The sequence below is a fragment of the Cebus imitator genome, unplaced genomic scaffold (genome assembly GCF_001604975.1).
Source record: "Cebus imitator isolate Cc_AM_T3 unplaced genomic scaffold, Cebus_imitator-1.0 Scaffold768, whole genome shotgun sequence".
Lineage (NCBI taxonomy): Eukaryota > Metazoa > Chordata > Mammalia > Primates > Cebidae > Cebus > Cebus imitator.
Window position 1 is genome coordinate 250,220 of NW_016108083.1, and position 8,032 is coordinate 258,251.

Here is an 8,032-nt window from a genome sequence, read left to right on the forward strand (position 1 = left end):
TTAATCAATTACTGACAGGTTCTCCCTAGACTGGCTTCTCATACCACCCCTTCACTTTCTGTTGGATCCTTCTCTTTATATTCATGTACTCTCTTATTTATGCACCAACTGCTAGGTAGATAAGAGTATCTCTTAGAGTTGCTGCTTTCTCTATACATGTGCCTCAGGCAAATAAATGTTCTATCTGGATGCTCCCTCCCCTTGTCAATCTCATGGAAATCCTCACATTGGTAGTCTGCACCCTCCACCCAGGCTTCTTCTGTTTTGCTTTACCTACACTGAAAGATCTCTCAATTCAAGTACTTCCTTCTGGGTTATCTCTAACTTAGCTGCTTTCTCCATATATCCACTCTTTTCCAAGCTCTTCTTTAGGCTTGATGTTCTCTCTATCCATGCACATTCTGCCTGGCCTTTCTCAGGTCTACCTGTATCATGTATCCATGTTTTCCTTATAATACCTCATTTAGGCTCCTTGATTTCATGGCCCAAGCACTTCTTCCAGGGGCCATTCCACGGGTGGCTGCACCCTGCACCTCTGCGCATATTTCCATGACTTTCTTAATGCTGTATGTGACTTCCATCTATCCACTTTTCAGTGATCCTTCTCTAGGTCTGATGCTTTCTACATACATGCCCTTCTTGCCTGGGAATTCCCTGACATAGCTGAACCTTAAAACCATGCCAGGGCTTCTCCCAGGATGGGGGCTTCTTGCTCCCTTGAACATTCTGTTAAGATCTCCCCCAGGTTGGATATATTACTTCCACTTATACACCAAATAACAATTTTCCTTGATTCTGGCTGCAACTTGCACTCATACATCTCCTGCCATGTGATTAAATAATCTGGTTGAACCCTTCACCCATGCGTGTTCTGCCTGATTGTTACCTAAGCTGGTGGCACCAGGCACACATACACTTTTTACCATATCTTTTCTTATGCCAGCTGCACCTGGAAACTATGCATCCTCGAGCTCCTGGGTGAACTGCACCTTCACCCTTGCACCTCCTTCCAAGTCTCCCCCAAAGCTGGATTCTCCCTTTCCCCATAAACATCCTGGCAGTCCCTCCCCTAAGCTGGCTACAGCCTCTACACATGCATTTCATCTTTGATCCTCCAGTTAACTTGGTGTTTGCCTCATCTATGCACCACTTCCTTGGTGGTGAGCTAGGCTGGATGGACTCTCTGCCACTGTACTCGTTCAGATTATTCCTACTAGTTTGGAAGTGTCCTCAATCATGCCCCGTATAGGATGTCATTTCTTATGCTGGTTGCACAATCACCATATAAACCCCTTACCAATAACTTCTTTGGGCTAAATTCTCCTTTGAATCATGCAAATGTTTCTCTGTTCTCTCCTAGGCTGACTACACCAAGAACACATGAGTCTTATACTGTGTCTGATCCTAGGCTTGTTTCATTCTTGATCAATGCACACATTCAAGCATATAGGCAGCCTAGGGAAGAAAACAGTAGAATTTATATTATGTCAGTTGCAGGAGACGTATGAGTGCAAATTGCAGCCAGAATCAAGGAAAATTGTGATTTGGTGTATAGGTGAAAGCAATATCCTGGCCTTTCAACATACTGCACTACTGCCCTCCATGCCATGCATTTTACTGGATTATACCTCCTGCTCACCTACCATTTATTTCCCTGGGCAAGATGTTATTTCTTCCATCTCTACACCTCTGGTCATCTTTACTGCTAAGCTGGCTGTACCCTGCACTATTGAAACTCCTGCTGAGACTTTCTCTAGGCTGGCTGCTATTTCATCCACTCATGCACTTTCTACTTATTACTTTCCTAGGCTGGCTGCACCCCATACCAGTGCACCTCTAAATATATCCTACTCTAGACTGACTTCAACCTTTATATACTACCTGCAAGATTTGCTCTATAATGAATAGTCCCTCCTCCAGTATACTTCCTGCCTGTCCTTATGTAGCCCTAGTGATTTCATTCCTTCTGCATTTCTTGCCAGATCTTCCCATAGGCTGAATCTACCTTTTACCCATGAAAGACCTGCCAAGTCTCCTCTATGTTGAATTCTTCATCCTCTCATGCCCGTTCTGCCAGGTCCTGCCTTAGATTGTATGCTTGCTCCAACCATACACTTCTTGCTGATTCTCCCCAGGCTGTCTCCAACTTACATAATATAAATTCTACTGTTTTCTTCCCTAGGCTGCCTATATCCTCCAAACATGTACCTCATGTTATTCTCTCTTAGGTTAGATCCCCCAAACAATTATCCTTGCCCTGAATATTTCTCAACTTGGGATGGAAACTCACTAAAATCATACCCTTCCTACCATATTCTCCCATAGGCAATCTGCACATTCCACCCCTCCACACCTCTACTAAATCTTATCTCTGGATGTTCCCTCTACCAGTGGATTTCCTGTTGTGACCTCCCCTGGTTTGGTCATTTCCCCAACCAAGATGCTCCTGCTGAGTGCTCCAGTGGCCAATGCTTTCATTCCCAATGCACTTCCTTCCATGTCCTCTGCTAAGCTGACTGCCATCTGCATCCATACATCTCCGACTATTTCTCCTCCTAAGGCTGCATCCTTAATTCTTGCATTACATTTTTGGTCTTTCCTTTGGCCGACTTTCACTGCATTCCTGAAGATCCTCCCATGTCCACCCCTAGGCTGGCTACACCCTGCAACTGTGCACATCCTGCTATATCTTCCACTGAGTAGGTAGTACCTTCCACCTTTGCACTTCCTCTGAGTTTTTTCCTAGGCGGGCTGCCTAGGGAAGTTCTTATCAGAGGCTTCTTTATACGGACTCCACCATCTACTCAAGTACCTTTCACTGAGACTTAATGTGATAGTTAATTTTAATGTCACTTTGACTGGGCCAACGAATTCCCAGATTGAAACTTACTTCTGAGTATGTCTGTGAGGTTGTGAGATTGCCATCTTTAGTCAGTGGGCTCAGTAAAGCAGATTGCCCTTCTCAATGTGGTTGGCCATCATCCAATCCATTGAAGACCCAAATAGAACAAAGATTGAGGAAGGATTGTCCCTTTTCTTGTTGCCTCACTGCTCAAGCTGGAACATCTCACCTCATCTTCTGCTCTACTCAGGCTGGGATTTAGACCATTGGCTCCTCTGCTTCTCAGGCCTTTGAACTTGGATTAAAATGCAACACTGGCTTTCCTGGGTTTCCAGTTTGCTGATGGCAGACCAAAGACTCCTCAGCTCACATAATGACATAAGCCAATTTCTCATAATAAATCTTTCTCTCCATATATACACCACCCCGCTCCCACACATACACACACACACACACACACACACACACACACACACAGAGACAGAGAGACAGACAGACAGAAAGTTTGTAGAAAAGATGAAATTAGAAGATAAAAATTTTAAAAATGTACTTTACTCGTCATAAGGTTCATCAAATTCAAGACACCTTTATAAACAATGATCCCACCCATATAGTTCATCCCTAAACAATGGAGATTCCTGGGAATTTAATCATGTCAATACAGTCTTTTTTGGTGATTAAAGGAAAATGAGTGACCTTTAAAGATTTTCTTAAGTTAAGAAACTAAAAGAATTGCCGAGGCCGCAAGTAACATGGCCTCTAGACTGGGACGGTAGGGTCCCTGCTGTCTTGGTCCAGGCTCAGAACTCGACCGAGGAGCCATGGTGTGGATCCAGCTGGGGTGTCGGGGGCTAGGCACATGATGAAAATGAAGGACATGGACACCAAGACAGAAATTTCTTGGTTCTTAGAGGATTTATTTTGCCACAAATAATTGGCAAATGAGATCTCGTTGTGTTGCCCAGGCTGGCCTCAAACTCCTGGGCTCAGGTGATCCTCCCACTTCAGTCTAGCCCAGTATTGGGATTGCAGATGTAAGCTACCATGCCCAGCCCAGGACTCTTTTAAAATTAAAATCTGATCATGCCTCTGCCCTTATTAGAACCCAATGCCATTACCACTTACACCACCACACACCCCTCTCCAGCCACCCTGGCCTTCATTCAGGCCTTTATGTTTTCTTATTAGTAATTAAAAAGAGAATCTTATTTGACAGTTCTTTGACAAATAATTCTGTCTACAGAGGGGATCTTGCCCCAGAGGCCCCAGCATGGAGTGGAATGTAGGGCCATGTGTGGGAGAGCCTGCTCAAGTGCCGCCTGGCTTTTGCCTCCTTAGATGGAGACCACTCATGGAAAGGAACCCCCCTGATGGCATGGGCCCCATGTATGTGCCTTTGGGGCATGTTGTGGCCAATGAGAAATGATGTGGGTCACAGCTGGTGCAGGAGATGCAAGGGAAAATTAAACTCATTTTCGAGGATGGCTTGACACCAGACTTTTAACTGTCAAACAGATGGCATATTCTTTATGTCACTGAAGCTGATTTGGTGACAGGAAATGGCTACAGAAAGAGGCTCAATTCCAGTAATCTTCAAGGAGTTATAGTTGTTGAAAAAATCTGCATGAGTGAACAGTAATTCCCAGCCTTACAGAAGTTTACTGTTCTGAACCTTGGAATGGTGCTGCTTCCAGTGGCCAGCCAGATTGAAGCATCCTGCCTCGTCATCCAGTTGCTTCAAGAGCAAACCATAGAGGCCAGTAAAAACTCACTTCTTAGGAAGAAACAAGCTCGGCTGCTGTCACTCCTTTGAAACATGCAGCAGATCCCAGGAGTTGGAAAGGTTAAAGCTCCGCTTCTGCTCCCAGGAGTTGGAAAGGTTAAAGCTCCGCTTCTGCTCCAGACATTTCCAAGCATCCAGCAACTGAGTAATGCTTCCATTCAGGAACTGGAGCAGGTGGTCAGACAAGCAGTGGCATAGCGGATCCATGCCTTCTTCACACAGCCCAGGTGAGGGCTGGCCTCAGGGACATGGTGTCTTCTCCCAAGACCACGAACACCAGGATCTTGTTTTCAGCTTTAAAATCCAAGGAAAAGGGCCAAGTGTGGTGGCTTATACCTGTAATGTCAGCAGTTTGGAAGACCAAAGAGGGCAGATCACCTGAGGTCAGGAGTTCAAGACCAGGGTGGCCAACATGGTGAAACCCTGTCTCTACTAAAAATACAATAATTAGTCGGATGCTGTGGCAGGCATCTGTAATCCCAGCTATTTGGGAGGCCAAGGCATGAGAATCACTTGAACCTGGGAGTGATTGTGTCACTGCACTCCAGCCTGGGTGGCAGAGTAAGATGCTGTCTCAAAAAAAAAAAAAAAAAAAAAAAAAAAAAAAAAAAAAAAAAAAAAAAAAAAAAAAAAAAAAAAAAAAAAAAAAAAACCAAGAAAAAGGATTTCCTCTCACAGCAACTAGTGAAAGATGAAGTGAGGCCTGAATGAATGGAACTTGTGAATCGTCCTGCCTTGGTGTCTGAGTTCAGCTTTTGAAGTTAGTGGGCTGCAGAGGGCACTGCCTTCATTCCACTAAGATGAAAAGAGCTGGTGGGATCTTCCCAAGAGAGTCAGAGACTCTCACACTCAGTAAAAACCCAGTTAGGGCCAATTTTAATGTGTGACCTTGACCTGTAGCTATCATGGAAAGTACCTTCTAAAAAGCTTTGGTAGTGGATGTGACCATCTAAAGGAAACAAATGTACAAGGAAGCACTGTGTATCCTAAGCCCCTTGTTTGTGGTGTCATAGCTGCTGTTCTTCAGGTCTGGCCTTCATATACATATACTGTGAGGGCTGCTTCCAATGTAAATAAATAATTGCAAAACAATTTTAAAAAAGAAGAAGAAAGAAAAAAAAAAGAAGCCAGAAAGAGCCAAATTAGGACTATGAGGTGGATACTTTATAATTTCCCATCAAAACTCACAAAATTGCTGTTATTTGACAAGAATGAACAAGAGAATTGTCATTGTGATGGTTAATATTGGTGTCAACTTGATTGGATTGAAGGATGCAAAGTATTGTTTTTGGGTGTTCTCCTTTAATTTTAAGGGTATTAAAATTTGAGTCAGTGGACTGGGAGAGGCAGACCCACATTCAATCTTGGTGGGCACTATCTAATCAGCTGCCAGCATGGCGAGAACAAAGCAGGCAGGAGAAGATGGAACAGCAGATTTGCTTAGTCTTCTGGCCTTCTTCTTTCTCCCATGTTGGATACTTCCTACCCTAGAACATCAGACTCCAAGTTTTTCAGCTTTTGGACTCTTGGCCTTACACCATTGGCTTGTCAGGGGCTCTTGAACCTTTGGCCACAGACTGAAGTTTGGTTTTGTTTTTTCTAATTGTATTTTAAGTTATGGGGTACATGCGCAAATTTTGCAGGACTGTTGCATAGATACACACATGCCATGGTGGTTTGCTGCCTCCATCCCCCCATCACCTACATCAGGCATTTCTCCCAATGTTGTCCCTCCCCAACCTCCCCAAGCCCCGCTGTCCCTCCCCTAGCCTCCCACCCACTAAAAGACCCCAGTGTGTGATACTCCTCTCCCTGTGCCCATGTGTTCTCATTGTTCCACACCCACCTACAAGTGAGAACATGCTGTGTTTGGTTTTCTGTTCTCGTGTCAGTTTACTGAGAATGATGGTCTTCAGATTCATCCATGTCCCTACAAAGGACACAAACTCATCATTTTTTATGGCTGCATAGTATTCCATGGTATATATGTGCTACATTTTCTTTGTCCAGTCTATCATCAATGGACATTTGGGTTGGTTCCAGGTCTTTGTTATTGTAAACAGTGCCACAGTGAACATACATGTGCATGTGTCTTTATAATAGAACAATTTAAATCTTTTGGGTTATAAAATCCCAGTAATGGGATAGCTAGGTCAAATAGAATTTCTAGTTCTAGATCCTTGAGGAATTGCCACACTGTTTTCCACAATGGTTGAACTAATTGACACTCCCACCAACTGTGTAAAAGTGTTCCTATTTCTCCACATCCTCTCCAGCCTCTGTTGTCTCCTGATTGTTTAATGATTGTCATTCTAACTGGTGTGAGATGATATCTCAATGTGGTTTTGATTTGCATTTCTCTAATGACCAGTGATGATGAGCATTTTTTCATATGTTTCTTGGCCTCATAATGTCTTCTTTTGAAAAGTGTCTGTTCATATCCTTTGCTTACTTTTGAATGGGTTTTGTTTTTTCTTATAAATCTACTTTAGTTCTTTGTAGATTCTAGATATTAGCCCTTTGTCAGATGGGTAGATTATAAAATTTTTTTCCCATTCTGTTGGTTGCCAGTTCACTCTAATGATTGTTTCTTTTTCTGTGCAGAAGCTCATAAGTTTAATTAGATCCCGTTTATCTATTTTGTCTTTTGTTGCAATTGCTTTTGGTGTTTTTTTTTTTTTATTGAGACGGAGTTTCACTCTTGTTACCCAGGCTGGAGTGCAATGGCGCGATCTCGGCTCACCGCAACCTCCGCCTCCTGGGTTCAGGCAATTCTCCTGCCTCAGCCTCCTTAGTAGCTGGGATTACAGGCACGTGCCACCATGCCCAGCTAATTTTTTGTATTTTTAGTAGAGACGGGGTTTCACCATGTTGACCAGGATGGTCTCGATCTCTTGACCTCGTGATCCACCCGCCTCGGCCTCCCAAAGTGCTGGGATTACATGCTTTTGGTGTTTTATTCATGAAGTCCTTGTCTGTGCCTACGCCCTGAATGGTTTTGCCTAGGTTTTCTTTCTTTCTTTTAGGGTGTTAGGTCTTAGGTTTAAATCTTTAATCCATCTAGAGTTAATTTTAGTGTAAAGTGTAAGGAAGGGGTCCAGTTTCAGCTTTCTGCACATGGCTAGCCAGTTTTCCCAACACCATTTATTAAACAGGGAATCCTTTCCCCGTTGCTTGTTTTTGTCAGGTTTGTCAAAGATCAAATGGTTTTAGATGTGTGGCATTGCTTCCGAGGCCTCTGTTCTGTTACAGTGGTCTACATCTCTGTTTTGGTACCAGTACTATGCTATTTTGATTACTGTAGCCTTGTAGTATAGTTTGAAGTCAGGTAGCGTGATGCCTCCAGCTTTGTTCTTTTTCCTTAGGATTACACACTGAAGTTTAAACTCAGATAGATGCAACTTCCA

At 43.5% G+C, this 8,032-nt stretch overlaps 1 pseudogene; it reads left to right on the top strand.

The window, feature by feature from the left end:
• Positions 1-4,193: 4,193 nt before the first annotated feature.
• Positions 4,194-4,856, top strand: LOC108297059 (annotated as a pseudogene).
• The last annotated feature ends 3,176 nt before the right edge of the window (positions 4,857-8,032 follow it).